This window comes from Talpa occidentalis, unplaced genomic scaffold (genome assembly GCF_014898055.3).
Source record: "Talpa occidentalis isolate TD23 unplaced genomic scaffold, MPIMG_talOcc4v2.1 talOcc4.13, whole genome shotgun sequence".
Taxonomy (NCBI): Eukaryota; Metazoa; Chordata; class Mammalia; order Eulipotyphla; family Talpidae; genus Talpa; species Talpa occidentalis.
This window is the reverse complement of record NW_023601322.1, coordinates 29,903,016-29,919,795: the sequence shown is the minus strand read 5'-3', so window position 1 is coordinate 29,919,795 and position 16,780 is coordinate 29,903,016. Positions and strand designations below refer to the sequence as shown.

The 16,780-nt window shown below is 38.2% G+C and overlaps 1 protein-coding gene and 1 long non-coding RNA gene across 3 annotated transcripts in view; one reads left to right on the top strand and one right to left on the bottom strand.

The window, feature by feature from the left end:
* The window catches only part of LOC119243109 (uncharacterized), a 32,761-nt gene extending 18,729 nt beyond the window's left edge, over positions 1-14,032 (bottom strand). The window contains exons 1-2 of the long non-coding RNA XR_005124637.2: positions 13,664-14,032; positions 2,941-3,053 (exon numbers count right to left, since the gene is read on the bottom strand). This is a non-coding gene — a long non-coding RNA (uncharacterized LOC119243109). The remainder of the gene's footprint in view (positions 1-2,940; positions 3,054-13,663) is intronic.
* The window catches only part of MAPRE2 (microtubule associated protein RP/EB family member 2), a 146,779-nt gene that overhangs the window by 114,110 nt on the left and 15,889 nt on the right, over positions 1-16,780 (top strand). The gene's annotated exons all lie outside the window — the stretch shown is intronic.

Genomic DNA, 16,780 nt, shown 5'->3' with positions numbered 1-16,780 from the left:
AGGCTAGAGGGAAACATTTGTGAATCTCCACCTCTCCTTGTGATTCAAACTGGAAGTGAGTATTGAGCAAGAAGGAAGGAATCAAAATGGTCAATATAGTCTAAATTTGCTAAGAAGTCAAGTGAAAGGAAGACTGGAGAATCCAATTGATTTCTCAACTTGGGAGTCATTTGATGAAATGTTGGGACCAGAAATGGGTTGAAGAATGACTTGGAAGAAGGAAATTGAGACAGTGCAAAAATCTAATTTTGAAGCAGTAGAATAAGCTTATATAAGACAAGCACAAATCTTTGGGAATATTTATATTTAAGGGGAAGAGGAAAAGGAAGCTGAGGAAAAGATGAACATCAGGGAAAATACTAGAAAACCAGCAACAGAAAACAAATACTAGGAAATTTCTAGAAAGAGGAATCACCAAAAAGTGCCAAATAGTAATTTCAGAGAGATCAAATAGCCAAAGTCTGAAATTAGGCCAAAGAGATGTGGCTCCTAGGAGGTGATTAATAATCCTATAGAGAATCAGTCCATTAAAATGCTGAGGCCATACATCTAGATTGCGGTGACTTGACAAGGGCATTGACAAGTGTGAAAAATGATGTATAAGTATAGATTTCACCTTTAATGAATTTATCTGGTAAAAATTTGAGAAGGGGAAAATAAATTTAAAAAGAAAATTTGAGAAAAATAAAAACATTTGGCTGGCTGAGGGGAAAAGCTGATGGTAGTAGTATCAGGAAGTGAGAGTGGAAGGCGGATGGTTCCATTTTGTTTACTTGTAGGACAAGGCACCATGAGCAGATTTGTAAGATGAAAGAAAAGTCCATGGGAAGAAATATTGACAATAGGAAAAAGGAGGAAAATATCGATGGATCATGACTTTGAAGCTGGAAGGAGAAAGTGAGGCCTGGGGCATCTCTGGGAGGAAAGGGGGAATATTCACTTTGGGGAGCAGAAGTTATCAGGGGGAGGTGGATGAAAATTAAGCAGAAGAAATTTGAGAAGTAAAAATTCATGGTGATTCAAATTGGCTTTCAACTTTTGTTAGAAACTCTCTTGCTTCTAGAAGTTAAAGTCAAGAAAAGGAGCAGCATGTTTTCTCCAGAGCTGGAAATTTGGCAGGTGCAGGGAGTGAGAGGGTAAGCCGGTAAGAAAATCAAGGGTGCTTGGTATTTTTCATCTTCAGGTCTTTTTCTGTAGTGGTTAATGAAGTATAGAAAGGTTCATCTTGAAACCCAGCTGCCACTTTGTCAAGTTTTTAGTAGTGAAATTGGACAGGCCTCAGGATATTTTTCTTCCACAATCATAACATGTCTTTGAATTGGCACCCCACACTCCTACTCCTCCAAACAGAACTGTTACACTTCGTTGGACTTATTCTCTAGGAATTCTCTCATCTGTCTTTCACCGATCTGCAGAGAAATTTAGGCCATTTTGATAGAGAACTACATGAACCTGAGAGAGAAATACATTTAACCTTGACAAAACTTGGGAAACAAGTCAACAAATAATAGGTTGGATTTTAAATATTCCAGCAGACGGCAACTGCTGAGACTTGGGTTGCTGATAGCTCCTAACCATGTTTACTTCATTGATCCTGATTGGGAAGAAAGTCAAGCCAGCCATCCTTTTTTTCATAAGCTTGTTCTGGCTATTGGATATTGTGGGGTAGTAAAACTGTTCCATGCAAAAATCTCTTAAGAAGTTCTATACTCCGTATAGAACAATTTTTTTAAGCTGTTATATGAGAAAGCTCCTTTTAAATACAATAAGGCATCATTTTTTTCTAGAAGCCATGTATCCAACTCTTAGCAATAGTACCTAGAAAATATAAGCCAAATATCTTCTTAGTCTGAGAATAGGTGTTGTAAAATCTGTGCTATGAAATGCATGCACTTCACTCTCTCCTCATGAGAGTTCCTAGAATACTTGTCCAGAGTCTATGTGCTCTTTCTTTATTTAGACATAATTACAACAAACATGGACTTATCTCAGCATGTAACTTATTAGGACAAGGAGTACACTGATATCAACAGAAAGTACAAGCATCAATAAAAGAAAAGCCAAAAAAACATAACAAAACCATACTGAACAACCCTTATTATGGAATCATCTAGCTCCAGGCCTCTCAGCAGTCCCCAGGGTCTGTGTGACACCCACATGACTAAGCGGTGCACTCGGAGCGCCCATCAAGTTCTTAAAATTCTATTTAACTCTCTCTGTTTAATCATCGCCCCCATGAACTATTTTTACAGTCTAAACTTCTCTCTCTGCCTATGGCCATCCTCTTCATACACAAGTCTGATTTTTGCCCATCCAAAATTTAAGATAAATTAAAATGCTTGATGCGGTGAGGTTCTGCTGTCTAGGAAATTCATATATATGTATCACAGTTCTCTCACAGTGATCCAGGTTAGTAGAATTCAGCAGTCATTTCTCTAAGTGTTGGTCATTTTTTAATTATCTCCATTCGTGGAAACAAGGAATGGCTGGTATAATCCAAAATAGATGATTTACATTTTTTTCATTTTTGGTTTTGGAATTCTTGGTTCATTTTGCAATATATATATCTTTCCCCAAATTTTACCATAGGCTAATATTATAATTAACTTGCGAGACCTGACTGTAATCAGTCAATAAAAGCATTAAGTGGAAGATCCAGAGCATCTTTTTTGTGTCAGAGGGACTGTGTAGAGTAAGAAACATGATGGAATGGATTAGCACTGTCAATAATTAAGAAAGGACTGTGTACATTGGCCAGCAAAATAATGGTGCTTTTACATCCGACTGCTTATGTCGCCACGCACCACAAATTATTTGCTTGTGTGTGAAGAGATATACTCCACATACTTGGTGCATTCTGTGTTTGTGAGAATGTGCTAGCTTTTTCTGCCATCTCAGAGAAGTCAGCACTTGATGTCTGTGTGTAGTTGGGTGATTTACCTGGATTGTGCAAGCTTCAGCATAAGCAGAGGTTGTCAGATAAGGGTGTGTGGCTGCTGGTGAGTCTTATTCCATCTGCATTCTGACAAATCATATCTTGAATTCCTTTTGGTCTATAAACCAAAGACTGTGTTATAATTCTCATTTTCATAATGATACAGTATTTATGGACTTATCACTGTAAACCATCTTTGAACCTTGGTCAGTTTTTAGGTTTGAAGACATACTTAACTTAAAAGGAAATTTGAAGTTATGGTTCCTATAGCAACCACAGCTTAGACACATTGCCAATTCACAGAGTAATGTATTTAAGTCAAACTCCCATATGCAAATATAGTGTGATGGATTTAGAGTTGCTATGGAAATTGAGTCGGAGCTTTCTCTTTTCCTTAGGGAAATCAGTGTTCTAGCCTTAAAATCAAGTTAATAGAAATCTAGAAAAATGGTTTCACAAAGGAAGCAACCTGAAACTATAATAAAGTATTGAATAATCATTACAGTGTCTTTTAGAAAATGTATTTTTTTTTTTTTTCTTTTTTTTAGAAAAGATTTATTTATTTATGCATATAAGAGCTGGGGCACAGGCCGGAGATATGGGGGGTGAGAGGACTCACCAGAGTAGGGAGCAGAACAGGCAGATGTACTGAAAGACACTGCTGAGGGGAGCAGCGGGCCAGTCAGGAGAGGTCTGCTGCTCCATGGCCGGGATCGAACTCGTGCTGCAGTGGCTGCAGATTGCTTCATAATGCTGTGTCTTAACCCCCTGCACCCCCAGGGAAGCCCCTAGAAAATGTATTGAATATTTAGTCTCACTCAGTTATCTTAAATTCGAGATTCTCTAAGGCTGTCCATATAACTATAACAATGTGATGATTTCTGTTGATAGTTTGAGCACTTGTTAATAACCTGTAATCTGAACATCACCTGTCATTTGGGGGGAAAAAGAGCTTTTACTTTCCCAAAAAGTTTATTTTGTTTTTTAAGGGAGGCAAGGAAAGATAGCAGTTTTGATTCTGTGACCAGAATATGGTCTCTTAGTCAGGGTGCCCCATGCATTTGAAAAGAGTACTGGTTCTGCAGTTGTTGGTTGTCTATTGTTTTAGAAATACAGATTAGCTCAAGGTAGTTGATGGTATCATTCAGGTCTTTTATGTTATTACTGATTTTTTGTTTCTAGTTTTAACAATAACTTCAAAGAGGCTGTTAGCACTGCTTGTAGAACTGCTGTTTCTCCCTTTTTTTAATTCTCTCCATTTTTGTTTCCTGTATTTTAGGGCTTTGTTATTAGGTGTATATATATATGTAAAACACCTAATATACACCTAATATATATATATATATATATATATACCTATAAATGTATACCTAATATATATATACCTATATATATATATATATGATTGTTAGATCATCCTGATTAATTGAACTTTCTATTTTGAGTTTTCCCTTTCTATCTTTTGTGATATTCTTTGTTTCGAAGTCTATTTTATCTGATATTTTTGCCATTCCATAGTCATTTTCTTATATTTACTGTTCGCATGTTATATCTTTCTCCATGAAAGGTTAAATAATTTCCACCTGTCTTTTTTTTATAGTTAAAGTATGTCTCTTGTACACAGCATATAATTCAACCTTGTGTTTGTATTCATTATGTTGATCTCCAGACATTGAAGTGTCTAGTGCTTGAACAATGTAATTGTTGGTTTAGCTAGATTGAGATCTGTCATATTATCATTTGTTTTCTGATTGTTTCCTCTACTTTGTGTATCTCTAATTTTCCTTTTCTGTTGTCTTGTGGATTTTAAATATTTAAATTTGCTAGCATTCTATCTTAATGAATCTATTACCTTTTTAACTATACCTCTTTGCACTAATTGTTTTAGTGATTGCTCCAAAGATAACAGTATGTATTTTCACCATGTACTTAAATTTAATATTATACCACTTCATGTAAAAATGTGGAAGCTTCACAGCTCTTCCCCCCACCATCCTTTGTCATCGTTGTCATTTGCATTACATTTATACCTATAAATGCCAAAAAACAATTTTTGCTTTAAATTAACACTGTCCAGGGCCTCCCTGGTGGCTCAGAGGGTTGAGCACAGCACTGTGAAGCTGTCCACAGCCTCTGCAGTGTGGATTCGATTCCCAGCTGGCCAGAGAGAAACCCATATGGTGTAGCAGACCTCTCCTATCTCGCCCACTGCTCCGCTCAACAGTGTATTTCTGTCCGTCTGCCTTTTCTGTTCCCCATTCTGTCTCTGGGAATCCTCTCACCCCCCGCATCTCTGGCTTGTACCCCAGCTCTTGTATGGATAAATAAATAAATCTTTAAGTAAATAAATAAATAAATAAATCTTTAACACTGTCCTTTACAGTGGCTTTTGAGCACTTGAAATGTGCTTGTTTTGCATTGGAATATGCTATATGTCTGAAATGCATGCTAGTTTTAGAAGACGGTATGAAAAAATATGTGAAACACCTAACAATTTTTATATTGATTACATGTAAAAATTATAATTTATATATTATTTTGTATATGTTAAGGCTAATGTCTCTTTTACTTTTTGATGTGGCTACTAGATTTTACTTAGATGATTCACATTATATTTCTACTATATGGCGCTACTATATATATTCATAAGTATTTTAAAGAAAATAAGAGAAAAAATAATTTATTTTTCATAGATACTTCATTCATTTCTAAACATCTGAGTTCCCAACTGGTTTCATTTTTCTTCAAACTGGAGAACTTTCATTTGCATACTTACAATGTAGTTCCACTGGCAGTAAATTCTCTTAGCTTTCCTTCCTCTGTAAATGAATTATTTTACCTTAATTGTTCAAGAATATTTCACTAGACAAAGAATTCAGATTGATCTTTATTTTCTTTAAGCACTTTAAAATGTTGTTACACTATTGGTGGCCTACAAAGATAGAAATGAATGCTCATTGTCCATCCTTCCCGTCTATTTAATATATTGTTTTTCTCTATATGTAGTCAACATTCTCTTTTCTCTTTGGCTTTCATTTATGTGACTGTGATGTAACTATCATGGTTCTCTTTGTTTTTATCTTGTTTTAGAGTTTATTAAATCTCAAATCTCTAAGTTTAAGTCTCTGACCATATTTGGGAGATTTTCAGTCATTTTTTCTAATATTCACTCAGCTCCACTTTTCTGTGCTTCTGGGATTCCACTACATGTTACAGCATTCCAGTTTTCCCACAGGTCCCTAAGACTCTGTTCACTGTTTCTCCAACTTTATTCTTTCTCATCTTTAGACTAGGTGGTTTCCATTGATGTATCTTCAAGTTTACCCTCTGTTTTTCCTGTCATTTCCATTCAGCTATTGTGCACATTTTCCACTACTATATTTTTCTGTCTCTAATTTTCATGTTATTTTCTCTATCTACTAAGATTGTCTATCTTTCCATTCATTATAAGCATATTTTATTTCACTGAGCATGGTTATAATAGCTGCTTTAAGTGCTCAGCTACTAATTCCATGATTCTGACTATCTCACAGTTGACATTTGTTTTTTGTCTCATCTTTTGAAAATATGTCACATTTTCCTGGCTCCTCATATGTCAAATAATTTTAGATCATATCCTAGACATTGTGATGTTGTGGAGAGTCTGGATTTTGTTGTATTGCTCCAGAGCGTGTTGATGTTTTATTTAACAGGCATTTAATTCAATTAGAGATTTAAAAAAAAAAGCCTGCTTAAGTTCAATCATTTTAAAGGGGTTCTAACCTTAACCTCAGGCCTGTGCCTCTTTACACAATCTCCTTTTATTTTATTATTATTATTATTATTATTATTATTACTACTACTAAAATGAAAGTCCTCATTTTCCTTTTGAGGAACCACACTTTAACCATGAATGCTGGTCTTACCCCAGAACCATCATTTCCTCCAAGAAATGCTTTTCTTATTTCTTCTGTTTAGGCTAGAACAAGCCATGATGGAGTTTGATTTTGAAAAGCAATTAAGGGCACAGAGCATTTTTCTTGTCCCTTCATGGTCTCTCCATCCATTGTGCACCTGTTTAATATGCTGCCTTATAGTCTGCAGTCATATACCCTCCAACCCATGTATCGAATTGCTTTCTTCAAAGGTAAATGTTAATTTTTCAGAGATTATGCAAATCACCTCAAAACTAGGGAGAGATACATTTTTCTTAATAGTCCCTTAATTAGTAAGACTTCAAATAGACTTTAGCACTTCTCCTTATTATATGGAACATGTTTATGTCTTACATTCAAGATATATATATATATATGCACTCATATCAACATTGCATCTCATTGGTCTGTTCATTTAAGAAACCATCCATTTGCTCAGCTGCCTATCATATGAGCTGTATATAATAACTTAATTACTTCATGGAAGAAAGTACTGGTGGTTTTATTCCTCTAGTTACACATGTCATATGTAAGATACACTTCTGGGTATTGGGATACTTTTCTTCTCAAAGAATAATTGAAACTACATTTCCTTACCTATAATAGTGATGAAACCCCAGCATAAAATATGAACAGCTTTTGCTTACCAGGATACTGAATATCTGAGTTTAGAATATTGGGCACAGAGAGAAGGAAAGAATCATGAAGAATTTAGAGCTTCAAGATAGGAATCTCTTGGCAGTATCTGTGAAGGAGCCCTAGGGCTTCTTTCTAGTGAGAGCCATGTATTTCTCATTTCTATCCTAGTTTGTTTGCTTACTGAAACAGCATCTTTGACGAGGATTTACTAATTTAGTTTATAATTATTTTGGATTTATGGATTCAAAGTAGTTCACTGTTTTCTCTAAAGCTGGATTTTTTTTAAGTTTAAAGATCAAAACCTGCAAAATGTTGTAGTGCTCTTACTTTATAAGTCCTAAAATCTAAATAATAGGAATAAAATATTTTTCGCAAAATTTAGGGGAAAGGAAAACATTTAAAATGTAGATAGAGTCATCAAATATAGAAATCAACATATATTTATTGACAACATACTAAATGCCAGTTATTCTAAGCCCTTAATATGTATTAGCTCAGTTTAGCTTCACAACATTTCTCAATGAGCGATAGTATCATTACCCTCATTTTAGAGTTCAGGAAACTGAGGCACACAGATGTTTAGTAATGATCTTACCCAAGGTTACCTACTAGTTGAGATACTAGGATTTGAAACCTGACCCTGTGATTTCAGAGCCAACATTCTTTAACTGTTATACTGCATGTCAAATATAATGGATATGGTCTTGCTTTATGTTGTCATCTCTCCACACTATACTGCAAATTTTCACAAACTAAATTCCAATTGATAGTATACACAAGAAATAAAAGACTTCTGTGTTACTAAGGCTTCAAACAGAACACATGTTGTTCTATTCAGGTGGCATTTATTTTTTTTTTTAATAGTCATAATTTTTAAAAGTTTAAAAACATCCCCATTCATCCTTTTATCATCAGGCCCTTAGGTGAAACTTAACATATTTTGTCACATTTGTAAATGCTGGAAGCATTACTCCTGCACTCACTCCAGGCCTCTTATCAGCCCCAAAGCAGAAATGTGTATAAAGTCAAGAATACTGGGCTCTAGATTCAGAGGATTACTAACCCTTTGCACTCCGAACCATTTTACGATATTTTGATTTAATTTCTTGTGCCATTTCAAGATAAAACTTCAGGGAAACATGCATGTCTCAAAAAGTTGCGTTGAAATAACCTCAATTCCCCGTAATCACTAATAAATTGCAATGTCCCCTGAGAGGGGACATCCAAGTGATATGCTAGAATTCCGATGTCCCCTGAGAGGGGACAGCGGAGTGCAAAGGGCTAATCTATGATTTCTTAATCCTTAAATTCAGATAACTTTCTGAGTTGGTGGTCTGAGTGATTTCAAAGGGCAGAGTAAACTTTCACAAAAGGCAAACTCAGACAAAGCAGGTATGTATTTCATCATGCCACTGTCTGTACTTTCACATAGGACTTTGCAGAAGAAGGAATGTCCATTGATTTCCCACCCTAACCATCCTTGCCCTTTTTAAAACAGTACTTGGTCCTTTCACAGCCAGGATTGGCTCATTCTTATACAGATTCTCCCTGTATATATTGAAATATTAATTGGTTCTGCAACTAAACCCCACATAGTATGCTAAGGGATCATCTCTTTCCTCTCCATAGGTATAATAATAATTCAGCTTCTCATACTGACAGTAAACCTTATTAGGCCTCAAAAGACAATGACTTGCATTTTTTCTCAGTTTCCATAAGCAGAATATCACAGTCCACCAATGAATCTATTTTTTTCTTTAATATTGATGCTTTCTTTGTCATTTGGTATTGTTGGAAAGGAATAGAAAACTGTTTTGACTTGAAGAATTTCCAGACTCCCTTTGAATTAGGTGAACTGAACTATCAACCAAGTCATTCTTATTCAATCATTGTTTTTGTTGCCAGACGCATATTTGCTAAGTTGATTTAAATTAAAATACTGCAATATCACTTGGCTCAAGGAAGATGCAGTACTTAAGCCAATACATGTCTGGATCAGAAGTTCTCTCCAGTCATCTCTATCACTGAGGAGCCCCCTTGCAATGTAGCTTAGAAAGCAACATGGTACACCACACAGCACCCCAGAAAATATTTCTTAAACATTTCTATTTCTTGGATTTGTTGTCCTTTTTGTGGAAGCCTTACTTGAATTCTTATTCATCTAGCCATTCAACAAAAATTTATTACAACATTATAGAAGGTTCTGGAGCTCTGCTAGTGATTCAAGGAAGGTGCAGCCTAGTGGAAAAGCCTGAAGATATACAGACAGTAACAGTAAGCTGGGGTAAGTGCTGTCAGGTTGTATAGGAAGACCACCTGAGCAGGTCTTATATATTCTAGAAAGGCTTTTTGGAAAAAGTGAAGTTCCACTAAGACTTAATGAATGGGTTAAAGTTAGCCAGGTGAAGGATATGAAAGGAACCAATATTAAAGGAAAAAGATATATTCATTGGTGGGCTGTGATATTCTGCTTATGGAAACTGAGAAAAAATGCAAATCATTGTCTTTTGAGACCTAATAAGGTTTACTCTCAGTCTGAGACGCTGAATGCCAAGTTATACCTATGGTGAAAAGTATTGCAAATGGAAAGAACAGAATGTTGAAATCAAGAGACAATGTGGTCTATTTAGTGAAGTACGTGTTCTGTGTGGACAGTGAGGTGTGAGGTACAGAGGTAAGCACAGCCTTTGTATAATGGCTTAAGAGGTTGAATTTATGTTTTGCTGCTGCAAAACAGTTACCACAAAACTTAGCAACTTGAAGCAATACATGTATTGTCAAACAGCATTTGAAGTTCAGACACAACTTAGCCTTATCCTCTGCTTTAGTGGCACACCAGGCTGCAATCCTGATATCTGCTGTGACTGTGGTCTCATCAGAGGCTCAATTTGAGAAAGTTTCTTGCCTTGTTAGCAGTATTGCTGAGGCTTCAGGATTGAGATTGCCGTTTGTTGCTAGAAGTTACTCTCAGTTCCTGGAAACCACTTGCAATTCTTTTTTACATGGGCTTTTCCAATGTGGGTACTTACTCTTTGACAGCTTACTTCAAAGTCAATAGGGGGCGTCTCTCTAGTGTGTCTGCCAGCAAAATAGTCATAAGTGTACACAAAGAGAAAGAGTACCATAATAATGGAAGTGATATCCTGTTCCCTTCCATTTTCAAGTATTCCATTTTCCCTTCCATATTCCATATTCAAGAAACAAATCACAGGTCCTACCTACACTCTAGGGGAGGGAACTACACAAAGGCAGGGCTAGCAGGAGTTGGAGATCATTATGGTGAGAGGGAGTATACCTTAAGATTTCTCTGAGATAGAGGTTTACACTTCAAAATGGGACTGTTGAGAGTCATCGAAAGATTTTAAGCACAGGTTTACTCTGGGAGATAGAAAACACATGGAGGGGGTACAGTTGCCACCCAGAAAACTAGCTAAGAAACTGTTGAGCAAATTAGGTAGGAGAGCAGGGGGTTCTAAACATGGCCTTGTGCATTATAGAGACTTGAAGGATAGGCATCAAAACTTAATTACTAGATAAATAGTAAAGGAGAGGGAAAGCCAAGGGTAAATGATACACACGTTCCTAGCTTGGGGATTGGTTGGTGGAAGCAGAGGACCCTGGAACATGAGCTGGCATGAGTAGAGGAGAGTTAATGAATCAAGTAGGCTCTGCCCTGATTCTCACTTGCCTGACCTCAACTGCTCTGTGACCTCAGGTCACGTCTCTCTTGCCAAGGGTGTTTGGATAAGATAATGTTGATGGAGCACAACAGATTTGCCACCATCAGAAAACTGCCTAAAACACTGTCCTTGTTAATGATAAGCCAATAGGGAATATGACTAGACATCATAAAAGAATTAAGTACTGTGTCTCCCAAAAATGGCTCTCTTAGTTGATAAGCGTTTTGCTTAAATGACTGCTGTATGCTGGAGAGCAGTGACACCCTTGATGCGTTGTCATGGTAACTAAGGCCTGTGTGTCTTTATTCTCCATGGGCTGGCTAAGGTTGCTGGGCTCTTTCTACCTCCAGCTTCCTCACTGCTGCAGCAAACAGGCCTGGGTGTGCCTCTAAATTACTGTCGGGATTTTTGTGTGTGCTATTTCCATGGAGGTGAGGTATCCTCATCATTTCTAGAAAGATACTATTCCGAGAACAATTTAAAAACCAGAATTTTGAACTAAAATGGGGATTGGTGAGCACTTAATGTGTTTCTAGATTCACTTAATTTTCTACTAAGATGTGAGAGGTGGGAAAAGTCAGAAGTTTATCAAACGAAATACACACCATCTTCAAATTACTATTGAAAAAGTTAAAATTTTTAATACAAGATGAGGAGTTCTTGCCTGCAATTTTTTTCCCCCTATGAAAAATACTCTGAAACCAGAGTGACTCAAGCAGAGCCTGGAAAATACTGGAGAATCACATGATAGCTAAAAATAAGCACATCATCTCCAGCAGGGACAGTAACCAGGGCAGAAGTAACTCGGTACGTGGAGGCTCATGCTGACTGGACATGCTTGGTGGAATCAGGCCCTCCTGCCCATCGAAGGGTCAGGCTTTGTGACCTGTTCAAGGAAGGGAGCCCCCAGGCACTGCTAGCGTTCAGTGCAGCCAGCACAGATGCACCCTGGGGCGGCACTGCCTTCCGGTGCAGCTCAGTGGTGTGCTCTCCAGGCCAGATCCAGTTATCGTACTGTGGAATAACCCTTGAGCAGTAGATTGGGAGGGACACAGGCTGACTCATAGCTCTTGTCACTGCCTACTTTTCCTTCAGTCGTCCCTTGGAATCCGTAGCAGATGCTATTAATGACAGAATGTCTTTTTATTGCTGTTAACATTGTAAAATGTCGGTTGTATTAAATAGACAGGCATTTGGTGCCTGTACTATAGGATTTCTAAATGGTAGCATTGTAAGTGATTTACCAAAAGCCACACAGGACTCCTCCAGAGCACCCAGTCCCCATGCCCAGGGTATAGTCATTGCACTGGCCTCCTATCTGGCCATTCTGTGTCTGCTGTCAACTCATACAGCCTGTTCTCCACACAGCGTGCAGAGTAGGACTCTTAAAACTGAAGTCATGTCACTTGTCTGCTGAAGACCCTCTGTAGCTTCTTTTTGCCGTCAGAATGAAATCCACCTCCTAGCAGTAACCTGTGAGGGCCTGCCCCTCTGTTACCTTCTCTCCTACATGGGCCTTGTCTGGCTCTACTCAACCCCTGGCCCCTGAACAGTTGAGACAGACTTACTCACTGGCCTCAGGCCTTTCTTCTGCCTGAAATGACCATCCAGAAGGCCAGCATCCTCTCCACCCTCTGTACTCAACTTTCTCAGTCAGAAAGTTGAAGAAATAAGGGTTACTCCTGCAACTGTCTTGCCCCTTGAAGGGATCCAACAACTATGGTGATGTTGCAAGAGTTGTTGGCTTCCATGAGGAATGAGATTTTTGAGTGAGGACCCCCACCCATGCCTGGTGTGGAGCTCACCTCCTTCTGTAAGTGCTGGGCTGCCACAAGACACCCGCCAAGAGGACTTGCTGTTTCTGACACCTGTCCTTCTGAGTGGACTCAGGCCAAGCATGGTCCATGGAAGTTCTTTGGGTCCAAGTTCAGAGTTAGACTGGAGAAAACTCAGGTGGATGCTCAGGCCCCCTCACCCGGCACTCCCTTCCTACTCCCTACCCTGCCCTGCTTTTCTCTTTTTCATGGCATTTACTTTCTAGTTTACTGTGTCACTGAGTTATTACATTATTGTTCATTACCTAACCCCCCGTTAGAACATAAATGCCACACGAACAGGTATCTTTTATATTTCATTCCTTGTTTTATCCCAAGTGCCTACAGCTTGCTGGGTACAAGTAGGGATTCAGTAAATAATCTACTGCATGAATGAATGAATCAGGGTAAGAAGGAGCACAAAGACTTGAACTATAACACACTGGTAGGTGCTGCCTGGAGGGGGACAAACCAAAGCTTTGGAGCCCATTGGTGGCTTGTGGGTTAATAAATTTTTATGAAGATTTTCTTTACATAAAATGAGCCTTGTTCCCTTATTTTAATGGTCTTTTATTAGTGTCTAGAAATGAGAAATATGTATACTATTTCATGGCTAGGTGAATCAGCTCTTAGTTGCTGTGCCGTAATAATGGGACGAGCTAACATTTATTGTATACTCACTGTGTGCCAGGCTGTCATACAGGAGATTTCCATTTGTTAACTTGTGTATTCTTCCTTGCTCTGGGCAGTGGACACTGCTAGTCCTCTCTTCAACATAAAGAAACCCAGCGAAAGTCACACACTATGTGAGTAGAGGAGCCGGGCTCCCCTGCCAACACTGCCTCCCTAGGGACAAGATGAACGATGCCAGACTCCACAGTAGGTCTTCATTCTCTCAAGATGAATGTGGTTCACGTTCGCCTGTGTAGAGCCGTCCCAAGCTGCTCAAAGGAGGAGCTGCCCACTTTTACGAGCTGACGCTGAAATAGCAAAAAGGAAGAGCCAAACCTTGCCACTGGCTGCACTGGTGGGACAGAAGCCATGTGGACTGTGAACTACTAATTTCAGAATAAAAGAACCCAACTTCTTAATGATCTCATGAATCAGGACTTCCAGAGTCCTGTTACAGTTCTATTTGGCCCGAATTCCAGCCTCTGAGGTGCTTTGCAGATTACAGAACCTGCAGAGTGAAAGTGTGGGGCAGCTTTGAAGGAAAGGCTTGTGGGGGGGGCTTGTGGGAGCAGGCACTATAGTAAGAAAGTGCTGGTGTCTCTTCAGTGATTGTGAATACTTTTTTCCTGTAGGAATTCTCTTCTCATCGTCCAGCCCCACACTCTTCTCCCCAGCAGTACCCTTATCTATCTATCTACCTATCTACCTACCTACCGACCTGGTCTATGTATCTATATAATCTGTCTATATGTAACTATTTCAACCAAGCTTATCTAGGTTAAAAAATAAAATCTATTTGCCAAGGTAAAGAGGATGAAGAAATGATGTCAGATCCACCCATAAGTGATGAATCAATGTAAATTCCATGTCTCTTCTGCCAAGTTTCTCTTGTTCTGTGAGGCTTTGTCATTACTAAAATATAATGATAGGTAACATATTCATTTCCGTCATGCAACATAATGATTCAGTATTTGTGTCTTGTGAAGTGATCCTGACAATACTTCTAGGTAACATCCATCACCACAAAGTTAGAAATTTGTTTACTTACAAAGAAAGTGTTTGAGATCTACTCATAGAAACTTTCAAATAGACGATGTTGTTAACTCTGTCGCTGTGCTGTGCATTACGTCCCAAGAAGTTTTTTTTTTTAAACTGGGAATTTGTACCTTTTGACCTCAATTTGTTTTGCCCATTGCTCCCCCTCCACACCCCCACACCCTCACAGCCCCAGCCCCCCTCCACCTCTAGTCTCCATGGGGGTTTTTAATTGAGTGAGAAGGATGGGGGTGAAGGAAACTATTCTTTCAAAACAGTGAAGAAACTGGGGATGACCGGAAGAATGGCTCCCTCCCAAGTGTGTGTTTGCACATGTTTTTAATGTCTCTGCGGTTCTTGTCAACAGTCTTAATGTCATATTTTTAGCTCCTCTGTTTATGATTTTGGCAGAAGGAATACAGCACATTATGTGAGAAGAATTTCTTGAGACCTTGGCCATGAAGGACAAAGCCAAGCACAGTGCTTTTATTTGTTTCATTGTTCTGAATTCATTGGGGCTCATCTGCCCAAAATGCTGTCGCATTTTCCATAAACATTAAGTAAGCTACTAATTATTGACATTAGACACAGAAATGCTCTGGCTTCACTAATGCAGCGAATCTGACCACTCTTTGTTTTTACAACCATGGTTAAAATGTCTTAGAATCATATTTATACACAAAGTCTTAAAGGCATTAATTAAGACACAACTGCTCAAAGACTAGCGTTGTAAATCATGTCCATATCCAGTGAGTAAATTCATGGAATTACAGGGACTTGTACAGAATTTATGTCTATTTTCCTATGCTTCTGAAACTCCTTTTTATTTTGAAAGGGAAAATTAGGGAGAGAGAAAAAAAGCTGGAGGGAAAAATGACTCTTGTAAAACAGGGCTACCACTGTTTATGTTTTCAGAGCATCATCAAATATAGCTTGGAAGAACATGAAAATGTCTGATAGGTACAGAAAAGTCTATCTGTGTTGTAGCCCGCATGGCTGCACGGTTTTCACATGAGCATCCTTGAGCAAAGAGGCATGAGAAGGTATTGAAGTCAGGGGCATTTTGGGAAACAGAAGGCAGTTGAGGACTCCAGTATCTAAAACTAGGATTAGATGCTATCGGAGACATTATTGGATCACTTCACAAAATTGAAATACAAGTAGTGGCTTACATGAAAGTATTATATCAATGTCAAATTTCTGATATTAGTAACTGTACAGTTCTCTGATAAAATCCTTACTGTAGCAGCCTGGATAAGTGGGAAAAGAATATCTGGTATTCACAGAAATTGGGTACACTTAAGAGTATGGTTAGTGGGCCTCCCTGGTGGCGTAAGGGGTTAAGCACCTCGATATGAAGCAATCTGCAGCCTCTGCAGCATGAGTTCGATCTCCGGCCGGGTAGCAACTTACATGGCGCAGCACACCTCTCCTGTCTTGCCCGCTGCTCCTCTCAGCAGTGTATTTCAGTCACTCTGCCTGTTCTGCTTCCCACTCTGTCTCTGGTGAATCCTCTCCCCTCACCCCCACATCTCTGGCCTGTACCCCAGCTCTTGTATGCATAAATAAATAAATCTTAAAAAAAAAAGAGTATGGTTAGTGAAAAGAAAACAGCAAGACTTCAAGCAATTAAACAAAGTATAGTTCTTAACTGTCTAATGAGTGTGATGTGCTTTAGGGTGTTGTTTATTATTCTAAAAATAAACAATGAAGTTATTAAAGCTAATAAACCAAAGATTTCATTTTTACAAATTTTGGTATTTAGAATATCTCAGTGCATGTTAATAATGTGATAACTGTGAGGGGTAATTACTTTGGTATCAAATTGCATCTTGTGATGTTTGAAAGAGCTCACTTTACATTCCTTTGAAAATTAGCTTTTAATTTAACCCTTAATTGTATGGTTTTTTAAAACTCTAAACTTCTGAAGATGCTAAGATCTTCCCCTTTGTCTTTCTTGTTCTTTCATTCCTTTGCATTTGTTCCTCAGAAATGATAAATGAACAGTTAGCTAGTGCTGACATGTCATAGCCTCATTTAGAAGTTTTTTCCCTGTATTTCTTTCCAAACAATATATTCTGAATTTAAAAA